The following is a 15390-nucleotide window of genomic DNA, read 5'->3' on the forward strand; positions in this document are numbered from 1 at the left end:
TAAATCAGATAGGGGACTAATATCCAACATATATAAAGAACTCAAGAAGGTGGACTTCAGAAAATCAAACAACCCCATTAAAAAATGGGGCTCAGAATTGAACAAAGAATTCTCACCTGAGGAATACCGAATGGCAGAGAAGCACCTGAAAAAATGTTCAACATCCTTAATCATCAGGGAAATGCAAATCAAAACAACCCTGAGATTCCACCTCACACCAGTCAGAATGTCTAAGATCAAAAATTCAGGTGACAGCAGATGCTGGCGAGGATGTGGAGAAAGAAGAACACTCCTCTATTGTTGGTGGGATTGCAGGCTTGTACAACCACTCTGGAAATCCGTCTGGCGGTTCCTCAGAAAATTGGACATAGTACTACCGGAGGATCCAGCAATACCTCTCCTGGGCATATATCCAGAAGATGCCCCAACTGGTAAGAAGGACACATGCTCCACTATGTTCATAGCAGCCTTATTTATAATAGCCAGAAGCTGGAAAGAACCCAGATGCCCCTCAACAGAGGAATGGATACAGAAAATGTGGTACATCTACACAATGGAGTACTACTCAGCTATTAAAAAGAATGAATTTATGAAATTCCTAGCCAAATGGATGGACCTGGAGGGCATCATCCTGAGTGAGGTAACACATTCACAAAGGAACTCACACAATATGTACTCACTGATAAGTGGATATTAGCCCAAAACCTAGGACACCCAAGATATAAGATACAATTTCCTAAACACATGAAACTCAAGAAAAATGAAGACTGAAGTGTGGACACTATACCCCTCCTTAGAAGTGGGAACAAAACACCCTTGGAAGGAGTTACAGAGACAAAGTTTGGAGCTGAGATGAAAGGATGGACCATGTAGAGACTGCCTTATCCAGGGATCCACCCCATAATCAGCATCCAAACGCTGACACCATTGCATACACTAGCAAGATTTTATCGAAAGGACCCAGATGTAGCTGTCTCTTGTGAGACTATGCCGGGGCCTAGCAAACACAGAAGTGGATGCCCACAGTCAGCTAATGGATGGATCACAGGGCTCCCAATGGAGGAGCTAGAGAAAGTACCCAAGGAGCTAAAGGGATCTGCAACCCTATAGGTGGATCAACATTATGAACTAACCAGTACCCCGGAGCTCTTGACTCTAGCTGCATATGTATCAAAGGATGGCCTAGTCGGCCATCACCGGAAAGAGAGGCCCATTGGACACACAAACTTTATATGCCCCAGAACAGGGGAACGCCAGGGCCAAAAAGGGGGAGTGGGCGGGTAGGGGAGTGGGGGTGGGTGGGTATGGGGGACTTTTGGTATAGCATTGGAAATGTAAATGAGCTAAATACCTAATAAAAAATGGAAAGAAAAAAAATAAATAAATTGCCTTGGTCAGCAAATGGTCCAAAAAAACAAACTGTAGTAGCCATTCTAATATCAAATAAAATCGGCTTCCAACCCAAAGTTATCAAAAAAGACAAGGAGGGGCATGTCATACTCATCAAAGGAAAAATCTACCAAGATGAACTCTCAATCCTGAATATCTATGCTCCAAATGCAAGGGTAGCCACATTCATTAAAGTAACTTTAGTAAAGCTCAAAACACACATTGCACCTCACACAATAATAGTGGGAGACTTCAACACCCCACACTCACCAATGGACAGATCGTGGAAACAGGAACTAAACAAAGACACATGGACACTAACAGAAGTTATGAAACAAATGGATTTAATAGATATCTACAGAACATTTTATCCTAAAAGAAAAGGATATACCTTCTCAGAGCAACATGGTACGTCCTCCAAAATTGACCATATAATTGGTCACAAAACAGGCCTCAACAGATACAAAAATATTGAAATTATCCCATGCATCTTATCTGATCAACACCGACTAAGGCTGATCTTCAATAAAAAAGAAAGCACCCAAGGAGCTGAAGGGGTCTGCAACCTTATAGGTGGAACGAAAATATGAACTAACCAGTACCCCCAGAGCTCGTGTCTCTAGCTGCATATGTAGCAGAAGATGGCCTAGTCGGCCATCACTGGAAAGAGAGGCCCCTTGGTATTGCAAACTTTATATGCCCCAGTACAAGGGAATGCCAGGGCCAAGAAGTGGGAGTGGGTGGGTAGGGGAACAGGGTAGAAGGAGGGTATAGGGAACTTTCAGGATAGCATTTGAAATGTATATAAAGAAAATATCTAATAAAAATAAATAAATAAATTGCCTTGGTCATAGAAATAGAAAAATACACCCACCATCTATCAGATAGTGTGCTTAGTGTGTCCTTTCATCATTCAGTCTAAATCTTACCAGTCTAAATCTTACCTATGATTATCTGCAAGCAGCATATCATTTCATGTCACATTTTCATGGCTGATAAGCCAACATGAATGAATGGGGAAAAAATTCACCCAAATCACACAGAGACCAAAGCAACTTCTGAACCAAATTAATTTAGTCTTAATCTGACTTCAAAGTCCATGCTTTTTCTGATATCTACTATGCTTGAGGGATGGAGAATAATTTTCTATTATATAAATATTATTAATTTGTATAAATCCAAATTAACTGAATAATATATAAGATCCAGGCAATCCTTGTATCAGTATCCACATTTAGCATGCCAAGACAAATACTTTTAGCTATAAGACTAGCAAGACACATGAAAATAGAGGGGTTTTTTTGTTGTTGTTTTGGTTTTGGTTTGGTTTGGGTTGGGTTTGGTTTGGTTTGGTTTGGTTTGGTTTGGTTTGGTTTGGTTTGGTTTGGTTTTTTTCAAGACAGGGTTTCTCTGTATAGCCCTGGCTGTCCTGGAACTCACTCTGTAGACCTGGCTGGTCTTGAACTCAGAAATCCGCCTGCCTCTGCCTCCGGAGTGGAAAATAGAGTTTTAAGTAAACTTAGTAAATTCTTAATCTCTCCTCCCTAATAATTACGCCATTAAACTTTTGATTTTAGTCAATGGGTGCATTACATTTTCTAAATTCTGGGTAGATTAGGATTTGGACAAGAAAGATGTTCAAAATAAGAAATGCAATGGAGCAAGATAAGGGGCAAGAGATACAAAGCCATGAGGCACTCTCCAGTTTGAGAAGTTCAGAAAACTTCTGTTGCAGTCAGTGTAACACACCAAACTGAATTTGAGCAACATAGGGAATGTATTGTAGGGAGTGTGCTTCATGGAGAAGCCTATCTATTTCTCTGTACATGACCACTGACAAATTCTGCCCTGTGAAGTGCAGTCTTGCTTGGGTACCCTTTGCCCAAGTATCTCTAACCCTTAATTCCCTGTTTCAAAAGTGGAATCACACCTTTCTTTTATAATCCCAGCACTGTCATAAAGACAAATGAGTGTGAATTTCAGTTTAGAACCAGCAAACCTCAAAACTCTACTGCAACCCGGGCCTGACTCATGTTGGGTTTAAAATACAGGAACACATGAGTATAACACCAAATACCTTAGGTCTTACAACCTATGAGCTTTGTGTTCTTAATTCCAGACACTGACCCCTCTAAACTTTGAGAAATTGTTCCCACTTTATCTGCTTGTATGAATATATTATCAGTTAGGTGTGGTGACACATACCTTTAATCCTAATACTCAGGAGACCTAGACAGACAGATCTGTGAACTCAACCCCATCCTGGTCTACACAGTAAGTTTCTTGACAGCAAGGGATATACAGTAAAACTCCATTCCAAAACAGAAAGAGATAAAGAGGGAGGGAGGAGGGAGGGAAGGGGGAGGGAGAGAGAGAGAGAGAGAGAGAGAGAGAGAGAGAGAGAGAGAGAGAGAGAGAGAGAGAGAGAGAGAGAGAATTTTAGTCCTGGACCCTAAAGCAGAAGGACCTTTTTATTGTGATGGTCATAAGGCCAGAGGATACCCTCTTTCCTCATCACAATTAAGTTTACTCTAATACGCCTACAGTTAATGTATATACTAGTTGAATTAAATAATAATATAATAATTATTAAATTCATTAATTACCAGCCACATTTCATTCTATGCTATCATCCTAACCATATCTAGGATATGACGTGGTTCAATGTGAATCACAAGGCCCTGTGGACCTGGCCACTCTCCGCCTCTCCAATAGCCAGGCTACCAGCCTCAGACTTCCCTCCAGACCAAAGAATTGCATCTGCAGATCACCCCTGCCTCCACAATTCAAACTCAATGATTCATTTTGAGACAGCTGTGTACTGCATTTTAAAAACAAGTCTCCAGTTCTGCTTTGATTCATCTCTGCAAAAGCATTTGAGATTGAGAAATCAAAAAGGCCACTTATACTAAAGGCAAAATAACAAGCTGCAGCCAAGGGACACATGGGCTGTTTGTAAACAGCAGCATAAATGTCATCATCAATTATTCATCATTCAATAAAACTACTGAGTAACCTCTTGCAAAATCACTCTATTCTTACATGAGATTCAGCCAAGGGAAGGAAGAGCCAGGTTTTGGGTTAAAAACTTGAGACAAGAAGGCTCAAGACCAAATTGGCAAGCCATGGCCTACAGGTCAAATTCAGGCTACTGCCTAGTTCTGTAAATCAACTTTTACTCACATGCACATTTGTCTGCATATTACCCACAGCTACTTTAGTGCTATCCAATAGATCTGAGTAGCTGCCTCTGTGCCTACCTTGCTTGTAAAGCTCAAAATATTTGTGTATTGCTTTAGTCGGTTTTATCCAGTACTATTGGCCTAAGTCTGAGGTGGCAATGGACTTGTAGAAGCTTTGCTCCTCCTCTTCAGGCTATGTGAAGGCCACAATGTTCCTTTTTTCTTTCGATCCAAGAAGAGAAACTCAAATCATCAACCAATGGTTAGGGAGGGCTTGGGAAGGAGCAAATAGATTTTCTCCTTTCTCGGATTTCCTTTCACCCTGTCAAGTTTTCTCATCTCAAATGTACTGTCGCTGCTAAGCTTATTTTGGATTTGGCTCAGATTTTGGAAATGGCTCAGAATAATTCATAGGACCTCATTTGAACACGATTCACGTGATCTACTACAAATCATTTTGCCAAACCTTAGCTTTCATTTTCAGAAGCCTGGAAGAATAAAACAAATGATTCCACAGACTTGGAAAATAGCTTTATAACCTAACATTGGTACTGAATAAAGGATCTAGTCTGGGGCCCTAAAGGACACAACCTCACTGCTATCCTTGGCTCTACTCTGCTCAGGACAGGTTTCTTGAGCTCATTAGCTCTAATCCTTACAAATCACTGTCAGGAGGCCCTCATTCCCTTGCCCTATAACTACCAGGGCTGGGAGCACAGGGCTACACCAAAAGCTGCAGGCTCATTCCTCTTCATTCTAGCTCAGCAAGAATACGGGGTAGCATGACCTGTTTTCTATGCTGACAGGCTTTGCATATAAAATACAGAGGTGCCAGTCAGTGAGTGGTTGTGTATATTGAGAATTAATGTTATTTCCTAAGGACCTAAAATGGAAAACTGGTTAAATAAATTATCTACTAAAGTGAGGCCAGCCACTAAGGACTATTCTAGTTGTGGATCCTAAAACCAGAAGGACCTTTTTACTGTATGATGGTCATGGTGCTGGAGGATGCCCTCTTTCCTCATTACAATTCAGCAATAATTGGGTTTACTCCAATACGCTGAGAGTTAATGTATATATTGGCTGAGCAAAATGATAATACTAATAGTAATAAATTCATTTGGTGATGAAAATATCACAAACAAACAAACAGACAGACAAGAAGATAAGAAAGAAATTCCAGGTAAAATGAGGCAAACACAGAAAGGCAAGTATTCTATCATCCTCATTACATACGGACTCTAACGAAATTGATCTCCCATAAACACAGAAGAGAAAGATTGTTGCTAAAAGCTGAGGAGGAAGAAAACAGATTCACATCAGAGGGTCCAAAGGTTCCATTATGCTAGAGGAGTAGATGGTACACTGTATGGTGATGGCAGTTAACAGATATTTCAAAATTGCTAAAAGAATGGGATGAAGGTAAATACAGAAGATGAATGGAAGAGCATAAAGGGGAGTAGTAGAGTATATGTGATCTGAATGGGGAAATAAGTAAAGGAGGGCTTCTTTTGGGAGGGGGAGGGAGGTAAATACAAAAAAGGAGGGTAAATGAACAATGGGGCCATCTTAAAAAAATCATAAGGAGTCATACTACTATTTTTTAAGATAATACACCTGTACATAAATATACAGATGTAGTTTAAGATAATTTTTCTAGTTTGGGCTGACAAATCTCCCTATGAGAGCCAAAGACCATCAAAAAAAAAAAAAAAAAAAAAAAGCTCCTCAACACCAGACATGAGAATCTTGCTTTAGCATTGTTGGTCAAGGTTGTCCAAGCAACTCCCAAAACATACATCATATTGCTATTTCCCTTGGTTACCTCTTAGAGGTGGAAAGTAAATTCCTATTTCTAAATACACTGTGCACTTCAGAACAGGGATGAAACAGGGATTAAACCCCAGAGATGGAACTGACCTCAATGCCTCCTCCCTGAGAACTAGCTTTCATGGTACCAGATGGCAGCATGGAAGCTCCGAAGGATGATCTTTGTCTACATGATCTATAGTCCTACCAGCAATGACACCTATGAGCCACAACAAGGACTGGAATGGCAAGACAACCTTTAGGGTGCAGTAGTGGAATATCTATCATAGAGGTAAGCAACATCTCTCTAATTTGGAAACAAGAGGGAAAACATGCCTGTTCCTGGAAACCCAGTCAATACTGCCCAGGGCTATTGAAACCATGAGTATTGGAGGAGAAACCATAACTACCATATTAATAAACCAGCATAATACTTAAAACCAATGTAAACATTTGTCCTTACACTCACAGGTAGGTATAGTTCTTATCCCTCACCAAGGAAATTTTTCTTTGCAACAAATGGAAGCCATTACAAAAAAAAAAAAAAAAAAAAAAAAAAAAAAAAACAGAAGTAATTAAAATGCAGAACTGTGGATAACAGTCCCAATGAATACATCTACAAAATATCCCCTGTACCTGAAGCTTAAGGAATATTGTGGGAGGATAGAAAGATTGTAAAAGTCTGGGGATCAGAGAATTTGTCATGAGAATGTGTCCCCTAGTGATGCCAGAAGCTACACACATAGTGTCTCATCATCAGAACTGCCTAACCCTGACCTGAACATGGATATGTTAAGGTAATCAGGGCAAAGCCCATGAGACTTCACCCTACACAAGGAACTACATACAACTGAGGAATGCTGAAAGCAGGACAAATAGTCATCTCCTGGGAAAAGCATACCAGTTGGTTATCCAATAACAAATGGGAAGTCCTGAACATACACATACAAGCAACATTATATAATCTGAGTTAGAAATATATATGTATATGCACATACATATATGCATGTAACAGCAACGAATGAATACGCATGTAATAGGTCATGAATTTGAAAAAAAGCAAGGGAAGATATATGAGAGGGTTTAGTGGGAGGAGGGAGAAGGGAAATAGTCTAATTAAATTATAATATCAAAAATAAAAAAAAATATGGTTGTAAAAAGAATAGATATTTAGTGTTCTCAACTGAAAAGCATAAGGTGATAACCACATATGTTAATTAAGTAGACTGATTCTTTATATCATGTATACGTAAATCAAAATCACATAATACCCCATAAATATAATTACTTTTCAATTACAAATAAATAAGACATTTAATTTTTTTTCAATTTTTATTATTTTATTTATTTACATTCCCATCATTGCCCCTCCTCTCAGATGCACTCCCTCAGGGAGCTTCCAGAGATTGAGCCACCAACCAGGAGCATACATGGGCCAGTCTGAAGCCCCTGGCACAAAACAAAATTTTTAATGATATTCACTGGGCCATTGCCAAAGGGAGATAGCAAACTTAGTTCATAATTCTCTAACATAATTAAGAAAAACTGAATTTAAATAAGAGATGGGAAGAATGCAAAATGTAAATAAGACTTTCCAATAAGAGTGCCAACAACTTCTGTACTTTCTGTGGGAATCTGCTTCTCCTCACACAAGAGATGCAGTCTTCTTCACCTGGCTTTGATTAAGAGGTAGCCCTGTACTTGACTTTGACCAAAAGAATGTACCACAAGAAATATTCTGAGACTTCTGAGCTCAGACATTAAGAGGACTCACAGCATATCTGTCCTCTTTTCTGCTCCCTTAGCTACCCTGTGGAGAAGGCCATAAGGAACAAAGAAACATGTGTGTGAAGTCCACAATTGTCATCTGACTTCAGCTACCTGAAGAGAGACTCAAGGTAAGACCAATAGAAGAGTCATCCAGCTGATCCCAGCTAACAAACAGATTTGAAAGAAGTACTACAATACACTAGATATGGGTTTGTAAGGAAGCAAACAACAGCCAAGATACAGAGAACTGCAGTAGTTGAGTTGTTCCACGTTAACGGATCATCTATTCCTTTTTGTCATTGACTAGCCCATAACCAAAATACCAACTCTTTAAAATAAGGAAATAATTCTTTCACAAACACACTTCTTATAAAAGAAATATCATCCACTTGAAACATTAAGAATGATAATATTGGGGCTGGAGAGATGGCTCAGCAGTTAAAAGCATTTGACTGCTCTTCCAGAGGTCCTAAGTTCAATTCCCAACAACCACATGGTGGCTCACAACCATCTGTAATGGGATCCAATACCCTCTTGTGGTGTGTCTGAAGATAGCTACAGCACTCATATATACATAAAATAAATAAGTAAATCCAAAGAAGGAATGATAATATTTAAAGTCAACATGAACTCTATTTTGGCAAAGTTGCCAGTGCCCTTGTCCAAGTAGTTTGATTACATCATTTCTTCCTAGCATGGGTTTTTGTAACCTTTTCGACTCTAAATCTTGACTTCTGGCCTAAGTCCCTCCATTCATTCTTCTTTTGCTATCAGACTGCTTCTCCCTTTCATATGTGAGTTTCTGTCAGAAATGGATTGCTGTCACACCCTCAGTCTGCCTTTACCCAGCTATGCTGGAATCTAGAAAATGACAACTCAGAAGACAGGTTAAATACAATTTCTCTCTCTTCACCCATTTTCCACTATCTGCCTGCCCGGCCCTTGGGTTATTAATGGAACTGACATTCCTATACAACTGACTGAGCAGGACCAGCAGCTAGATAACAAGGGAGCATCTGACAGCAGCAGGAACAGCCCTAGAGATAGCAGATAAACAGATGCATCCTGGGCTATTAGTTTCATCCTGGGCTAAAGGAAAGGAATGCCACAAAATCTAAACTCAAATCATTTCTAATGACTTTTTCCCATGAAATTAAAACTCAAAACAGCAAATCTGATTTTTTTTTAGTAAATTCAATGAAACTCAACATGTATCTTTAAATCTTTACATACTCAACTTAAATCTGGACCAAAAAAAAATTTTTTTTTGAAGTCATCAAACATCCCCTGCCCATGTGACTAATAAAAGTAATGAAAGTCTACAAAATTTTGAAAAAGTAGCACTCTGCTTTGACCCTCTAAAATGATACCTAAGACAACTGTAGCATTTCTCAACCCTTTCAAAGTCCTATAGCCAACCAGTTCCTCATTCCAAAATAATGTCCAATATACACTAAAACCTAAATGCTTTTTACAGTACACATTTAAACTGGTGGTACTCACTTATGTCCCCCTTAACAGAAAAAAATCTCTTTGTGGAAACTATTGTGTCACAGTGTGCCCAACACTATGCCTACACTTGTGTCCACACTTCTTCGCTTACAAATGTTTATTGCAATAACTCTTTGGTCTGGAATGAAGCCTCTGGCGGCTTCTACTCTATCAATACTGCAACCTCACTGGGACTCCTCTTAGATATCCTGTTGGTGCCCTGATTCATGAAAATCCTACAGTACTGGGTCTTGTAGGACTGGCCCCCTTCATGCACTCCATCAGTTTATAGATGGGGTAGATGTTGGGGTGGGCTAATTCAAAGCCCTGGGTCTGGACCTGAGGGTTGCCAGCTCTCACACTCTCATGCCCTTTGGGCTGGCTCACCAGCAATCCCTGCTACCAGTGCCAGCCCACCCTGCTACCCAGGTGAGGTGCAAGGCCTGCTCTTCCATGTGTAGCAAATGAAGGACATAGCCAGTCTCCCACTCTCATGACCCCAGGTCCAGCTCTCCTGTCTACCATAGGTGGCTAGGGACAAGAAAGAGAAGGAGGTTGTCTCTCCCTCATCTGTGCCAAAGCCCAGCAGACAAAAGGCAAGGCTAGCTGTCCCACACTCATAGCCAGCTCACCAGCAACACTCACATTCAGAGACAGCTCTACTGTGCAGTCCAGGTGAGGTGCAGGGCATGCTCTCCCATGTGCTGCAGCAAGTGAGAGACAGGGACAGCTCTCCTGCTCTCATGCCTCCCAGATCCAGCACTCCCATGATTCCCTGATGAGGGGTGGAACCAGTTCTGCACAGCCCTCAAACACGAATATGTCCCTGGACAGCAGCCCAGACCAGGAACATTTGCCTGGCCTTTGGAGGTAATTTACAGTCCCCTTCTGCTGCAAGGTCAAGGACTCTAGGCATGGCCCCAGGTGGCATCATAGACCAGGACTCCACCATAGTCCCAGGTGGCATGACTCACATCAGGATGTTCCTTACTACCCCTGAGTCTCTAGTTCTGCCTCTCTTCCACATCCTTTCCACATCCTTCTGTTTCTCTCTCTCTCTCTCTCTCTCTCTCTCTCTCTCTCTCTCTCTCTCTCTCTCTCTCTCTCTCTCATTTCTTCACCACTTACTTGCACCTCTTAGGGGTTTCTGGGGTCTCTGAGTATCTGGGGGTCATCTTAGAAGTAGTCTCAGAAGTGCTATGCCCTGCTCATGCACTGTGGCTCTGAAAAGGGGTAATCTAGGTTATGTTATGCTCCACTAAGCCTATGTGACACCAGACTGGTGGTTGTCTCAGGCTAGCTCCCTTTCGAGGCCCAGTCTGGTGATCATCTCGGGCTACCTCCTCACCCTGCCTGCCAAGTGTCCCCATGCAATGGTTGTCTGTCTCGGTCTCACTCCCACCTGAGGCCCTCAGTCCCAGGTGGGGTTCTTCTAGTCTCTGTCTTGCTCCCAGTCCTAGTAGCCATCCAGACCTACATAATTTCAGACTAGTGGTCATCTTAGGCTAGCTTTCTGTCCAAGCCTTCAGCACCAGATCATCTCAGGTTTCCTTTTTTCAGGGAATGCTGGGCTACTAATCATTCAGATGCTCACAAGTCAGAACACTGAGAATATACATAGCCTCTCTCCTCTCTGTCACCTATTGACACACATGTGACACAGCAGCCACACCTGCAATGATTCCAGGGGTAGGTCATGATTCATCTTTTAATAGTATCTTTGCTCCACACATTTCAACACTGCAAATTTGTTCAGTATCATTTTGCTGTTGTTGTTGTTGTTGTTGTTGTTGTTGTGGTGGTGGTGGTGGTGGTGGTGGTGGCGGTGGTTTTCCCTATACTGGTGATGATCCAGAGTGTTACACAGGCTGGGTAAGTACTCTACTGCTGAGACATGCCCTAAGGCTGACACTAGAATTCTTTTTAAAAAATATATGACAGGAACACGCACTATTTAACTTATATTTTTCTGTTTCTATGTTTTGTGGGATGTGCATATATGTACACAGAAGAGGGCACAAGCACAAGCATATGTAAATGTATATGCCCATTTTACACATGTGGAGACCAGAGGAAGATGTTGGGAGTCTTCCTCTTTTGTTTTCTGTATTTCCAGTTGGGATGGAACTTTCAATACCACCCTCCAAAAAGTCAATATATAGCTCATTATAAAAGAATTGATTAAGACACTGATTTAATAGAAATCTAATTTGCAAGGATATCTGGTCATGCCAGGAAAGAAAGTTGCAGTCTAAAATATTTGGGGTCATATCAAAATCCCTCAAGGAACAGTTACAAGTTGGCTCAGATGAAACAATGTGAACTTCAAAAAGAATTGTAATAAATTTAAGCATATCAAATACATTTTAAAATTCCCAAGTTTATAACGATGCTGGGGGTGGGAGGGATGCTTTGATACCTCTGGAGGTTTCCAGGGCACAACTTGTAAAAATTAATAATGGGAAAGACAGTCCTTCATGCAGAGTTTCCTCTATAAACTGTATATCAGGCTAATCAAGTGATTAACAAAGGGGAAAAAGCCTTTTTAGAGAAAGATTCTAGCTAATAAATGCAGAGTGATAGATAGTGTTTGGAAAAATCGCCAGTTGCAAGCCTTAGCATAACCACATATCTAGTAATGGTATCAATACCCACTAAAATAACTGTCAGTGCTAGTCAATAGCACTTGTCCATTTGTTGCTCTAGATAACTTTAGAAAGTGGTGATACCTTGAGCTGGGAGATGGTTCTGTTGGTTACACGCTTGCTAAGCAAGCATGGGGACCTGAGTGTGGGTCCTCAGAACCCATGTAAAAGCTAGGCATGGGGATATGTGCCTGTAATCCCAGAGCTAGGGTTGATAAAGAAAGAGAGGTACTAGGTCAGCCAATCTAGACAAATTATTGAGTTCCAGATTCAATAGAGTATCATGTTTTTTAAAAAATGAATAAATAAGGCAGCTCACTATTGAGGAAAGTGCCCAACAGTAACCACTGGCCTCCATATGCAGAGACTAGATAGATAGATAGATAGATAGATAGATATCACAAAATATTTTTCCAAGATTTTTTTCAGTACTGGTAATAGAACCCATGGCCTCATGCAAGCTGTGGACTATTAATCTATATTCCTAGCCCTTGTTTACTTTGAGCCAAAGTCTTACTATATATCCCAGACTGGCCTTGACTTTACCATACTCCTAAGCAGCTATGATTACATATATAAGCTAGCAGTCCTGACTATAAGCATTTTTTTGTCAGTAGATAAACCTAGAAGGGTGTACCTAAAAGCATGAGCAAATGGGTTGATTATAATTACATTTTATGATAATACCCATTGTAATCCAGAGCACCAATATAACCAAAAATGCATATTTAGCATTTTTACTAAACTACCAAGAATATATAAATGGAACTTATATTTGATACACTGAGTGATATGTTTGAGATTTTTAAAGATCAAATTCTAAAGGACTAATTCTAGGAGCTAGGAGTTGCTGTGCATGCCTGTGATCCCAGCACACTGGAGGTAGAGGAAAGAAGATCAAGAATTCAAGGATGGCCTTGCTAGATAGCAAGTTCAAGTCTAGCCTGCTCTACAAATGAAAAATAAAAAGTCTATGGTTAAAACAATGTGCAAAGCATGTTTATTACCACACAATTGTAAGTATTCTACTATAACCCACTATAGGAACATTTTTAGCTCATGTAAACAAATACCAACAGAGTATATTGATTTCTATATGAAACTCTTTGGTAAAGATTATATCATAATAGTAAAAACACAATATAAATGTAAGGAGAAAAAAATAAGTCAAATTTACATGTACAACTTTGTTCAAGAATGTCTTTTAAAGCCTACATATAGGTGATAAATCAAAGTAAAATATCAAGACGTTAGCAGTGGTTATGCTTGGGTAATGTCAAAGCATTGATTTTTTTTTCATTGTACTTCACTTTCAGTATTTTCTTTAATAAGAATAAATTTTCATAACAGGAAGATTTGGAAATTATTTTAAAAGCTAGAGCTATGAACAAAACAGCCAAATAGATTTTATTAAGAATAAAATGTGAAATTCTATGAGAAGGGACTTTTTTTTAACACTAAATATTGGAGCAACAGAGCTTAACAGCAGTCCCTGTGAGATTATTTTTTTAAGACCAAGAAATTAACTGACTGTAAATTTGCTATAAGCCAACACTGACGTGCAAGGCTGAAAGTAAAAGATAGCCATAATATCAACTTCAGCTTCCTTAATATAATTTATATGCAAAACAGATGTGGCAATAATATCCCCATTGTGGTGGATGAGTTGAACTCTATATAGAATTACTGTGTTCAGCCTTGAACTTAAGCTTTTAAAAAAAAATGTTGAAAACTGGAGCACATCCAGCAACCTGAGGCATCAGAAACACAGTGTAGAACACTGGTTTGCACACTCTGGCTACATTAGAATCACCTGAAGGGCTGACTGCACTGTAGAGTCCTGTATTCCTTCTCAGAGTTCCATTTCATAGATCTAATTGGGACTTTGAGTCTGCATTCCTAGCTAGCCTCTAGATAATACCAATTCTCCTGGTTTGAAGAACATGCTTAAAGATGCACTTCTATTAGGATAAAGGTCCCCCTACAAAGCCAAACTATCAGGAATGGATGCCCAACTTTTCCAGCAACCAGATCAATGACCATGGACAAGCATGCTTGGCATCTCTTGACTTTACATACTTAAGCTGTATAAAGAAATAGCAGTACCTTCCTTATGGTAGCTATATGATATCAATGTGGTATTTATAAAACCTTTTAATCTTACAGTTTGACATATAATAATGTCAATTTTATATGAGAAACATGAAATTTGTTTCATTCACATTTAAAAAATACATTGATGAATCTTTAGAAATTAGGAAGACTTTTTTTCTTTTTTTTTAATTAGGTATTTTCTTCATTTACATTTCCAGTGCTATCCCAAAAGTCCCCCATACCCTCCCACCCCACTTCCCTACCCACCCACTCCCACTTCTTGGCCCTGGTGTTCCCCTATACTGAGGCATATAAAGTTTGCTCAACCAATGGGCCTCTCTTTCCACTGATGGCCGAGTAGGCCATCTTCTGATACATATGCAGCTAGAAACACGAGCTCCAGGGGGTACTGGTTAGTTCATATTGTTGTTCCACCTATAGGGTTGCAGATCCCTTTAGCTCCTTGGGTACTTTCTCTAGCTCCTCCATTGGGGACCCTGTGCTCCATCCAATAGCTAACTGTAAGTATCCATTTGTATGGAAAACCTCATCTGCATAGTTCCTAAACAACAATGTGGAATCAAGGGACAGAAAGGGAGAACATGGAGCCTTCAGATCTTTAAAACATTCAACAGATAGTCATAGAATAGGTGCCCTGGGTGGGTTTTGAGTGTCCCAACCCACTGAGGTACTTAACCGTGAGAGATGATAGAAAGAGGAGCCTTCAGGGTATAAAAATAAAACTCTATAACCTTCATCTTTAATTCAGCCTTGGTGGAAAGAAATTGCCACCTGTGATCAGCCAGTGTCCCATCAGCATTAGCATCACCTGGGGCCTCATCAGAGGTGCTGATTCCCAACACCTTAGAACCACTGAAGCAAATTTGCAATTTGTTCCAATGGGCACTCCTGGTGGTGCTGACTCACACTCAAGTATGAGAGATTAAATGACATAGGCATGTTCAACCTTTGATATAACATTGTTATCTATGATATTCAATTGAGAACCA

At 40.0% G+C, this 15390-nt stretch overlaps 1 protein-coding gene and 1 non-coding gene across 2 annotated transcripts in view; both read right to left on the bottom strand.

The window, feature by feature from the left end:
* The window catches only part of Phex (phosphate regulating endopeptidase homolog, X-linked), a 253212-nt gene that overhangs the window by 126212 nt on the left and 111610 nt on the right, over positions 1 to 15390 (bottom strand). The gene's annotated exons all lie outside the window — the stretch shown is intronic.
* Positions 11204 to 11335, bottom strand: Gm25795. Its single transcript, XR_003953198.1, has one exon. It is a non-coding gene; the product is annotated as a small nucleolar RNA SNORA17 (small nucleolar RNA).

Source organism: Mus musculus, chromosome X (assembly GCF_000001635.26).
Source record: "Mus musculus strain C57BL/6J chromosome X, GRCm38.p6 C57BL/6J".
In the NCBI taxonomy this organism is placed as follows: Eukaryota; Metazoa; Chordata; class Mammalia; order Rodentia; family Muridae; genus Mus; species Mus musculus.